This window comes from Orycteropus afer, unplaced genomic scaffold, assembly GCF_000298275.1.
Source record: "Orycteropus afer afer isolate SDZICR_OR568_19922 unplaced genomic scaffold, OryAfe1.0 scaffold00586, whole genome shotgun sequence".
Taxonomy (NCBI): domain Eukaryota; kingdom Metazoa; phylum Chordata; class Mammalia; order Tubulidentata; family Orycteropodidae; genus Orycteropus; species Orycteropus afer.
The window spans coordinates 1,368,439-1,371,395 of NW_006922173.1; positions in this window are offsets into that span (position 1 = coordinate 1,368,439).

Here is a 2,957-nt window from a genome sequence, read left to right on the forward strand (position 1 = left end):
ATCAACTCATGGTGACCACATTTTTACAGAGTAGAACTACTCCTCAAGGTCTTCAAGGCTGTGACCTTTTAAAGACAAATCTTCAGGTCTGTCTTCCAAGGCATCTCTGGGTAAGTTCAAACCTCTCAGCTTTTGACTAGTATTGCAGTGTATAACCATCTGTGCCACCACAGGACTCCAAGTACAAATGTTTCTATTTAAATCTTGTGGGTGACCAGACAAAAACCCTGATGGCTTAATGTGTAAGCACTTGGTTGTTAATGAAAAGATCCATGGTTTGAACTCACCAGGTGCTCTAAGGTAGGAAAGATGATGTGGCAGTCTGCTTCTATAAAGATGTACAGTATTAGAAATCATATGGGGCCATTCAACTCTGTTCCATGGGATTGCTGTGAGTTGGACTCAATTGGATGGAGGGGAGGAACTAGATACTGTAAGAGTGGCAAAAATAACAATGGCCTAGAAAATATGAAGCTAAATATAAAAGATAGTTGATGTACTATTTATTACAATCCCTACTAAATACAAATAATTAAATACTTACATATTTTACTATTTTTTTTCTTCCAACTTGATACTTTTACTTTTAAAGGCTTCACTGCAGACCCTTTCAAAAATTATTTCTTCCTTCTGTTATGTAAAAAATTTTACTTTAAAAAGTTACCCAATTTAACTTCTAATAATGCTAATCAAAACTATCTCCTGAAAAAATTAAAATGATAAAGTCTAAAGAAAATGACATATATTTTTATGAGGTGAAAGTGCAGAATAATTTAGTTACATTTGAAGTCTTTGTAAGATTGAAGAAATATGAATACCTTATGAATATGCATTTACATCAGTAAATTTAAAAAAAATTAAAAAGCTAATATTATCTCTGTGAATTATGATAAGAAGTAATGATTGATAATATATACAGTCTTCTTTCATTTTCTAGACTTTATCTAACAAAACCCATTTCTATTTTTTAAAGATATATTGAATGTCTTTCACTTATCAGAGACATTTTAAGACATTTATTTTTAAGATAATTTTATTCAAGTATTTTTTAGAGATCAGAATGTCTGATTCAACTTCATGACTTTATGTATAGGATCTTATCGTCATTTGCACTCTTTGTACGAGGTTCTCTATAATGGAATTTTGTTATGTCAACATGGTGTATCACTTCTCTATTTCTACAGAATATAAAAAGTTTCAATTAGCCAGTTAACAGCTATGTCATTTAAAAAAAAAAAAAAAAAATCTGCCTTCCACTGTGCAAGTTTATCAATATTTAACCAAAATTGACAAGACACTTGGAAACCAGTGAACCAAGACTCAATACATTGAAATTGAAGGTCTTCTTTACGTGACACACACAGCATAACATCCAGTGATCTATACAACTGTAATGTGTTTAAGTCATTCAAACAAATGGGGATAAATTTTTGTCTTTCATGGATAGAAATATTACTTTAACTGAGGGAGTTTGAACCAGAAAAGAAGTTAATTGTATTCGAAAAGTGTTTGAGAAATATATTCTCCTGTGACCTTGTAGATTGACACAATGAGGCATTATTTCTGCACAGATCAGTACCACAAAAGATCCCTGAAGAATGCATTGAGAGGTAAATTTAGAATTATATAAAAGTAAAGGAGTCAATTTTATGCCAGTTTAGCATTTTGTAAAGAATAGATTCTTTAAAACTTTACTTTCCCTGTAAGCAGAAGTTTTTAGGATCCGAAAACCAGAATGAGAATGAGTGTGCTGGTTAATGTACGCATGGTATGGACACAGGAAACTGAGTTTCAAATCCTGGGCATGACCTTTCCAAAATGAAGCATTCAAGTATCAAGATTTCAACTGTAATTGCACAACTGAAGAGCAAGAACCAGATATCTACTGATTGATTTGTAAGCTAAGTCAGGCTACAGGAACCATCCTTATTTATTTTCAATTTAATTAATTTATTACTAATTCTTTCAGTCACTCAGCTTCTACCCCTGTATGTATGTATTCTCTCATTAAAATATATATATAAATATATATATGGATTGAGAGTATGTATTTAAAACCAATAAGACTTCTGCCTTCTTGAAATTTTCTCTTGCTTTTACCTCTATCTTGAATCCTAACTATATATTTTTGTTTATATTGTTTTCTAGCCCTATCACTTAAATAATATCAGAATTTCCTCATCTTGGACTTTGATTTACTTCTTTACTCTTGGATCAGTTTTTCCTAATTTTATTAACTCCTTAGATTCCATTTGGGCAGAAGAAACTTATCACTACAGCCATAGTAATCTGTCAGCCATATCATACCCTGACCCCAAAAGGGAGGAGCAAAAGTCATTCTTGCATCAAATCATAAGCACTGCCAATAGGCTTGTTCATTTTATCTATATGTCGCTTAAAGAATCTAAAATGCATTATTTATACCATTGAATGATTTTTCCAAATTAAAAACCTAATTGTTTTAATAAACTATCATAGTCTTTTGTATAATAAATACAAATGTTTTACTTTTTAATCTGTAGAGAAAAATTAACATGCTTTTTTTCCAAATTACTTGTTTTCTTCAGCATTTGAAAAGAAAGCTTTTTTTGTTGTTTTTGTTGTTGTTGAAATAAAGCTCAAGGTCAAATCATCCAAGTTTTCAAAGAAGGGAATATTTGAGTGAAAAAGTGCAGCTGGATGTCATTAGGTGACATTCTGGTTTTCTTACTGTTTATCTTACCCTTGAGATCTCCAATGAATTAACATGGTAATATGTGATGCTCAGGAGACTTGCTTTCTCTTTGATGTACTTGTGTACTTGACCCTATTATCTGTTCCACCTGGAGGAGATGAAATCAGCTTAGACAATAAATAAAAATTTTATTAGTCCTTAAGTAACAACAAAAGGGAAAAAGTGAGAAGACAATATCCATAAAGCCCCCAAGCTGATTCATGTGTCAGAACCATCTTTTTAT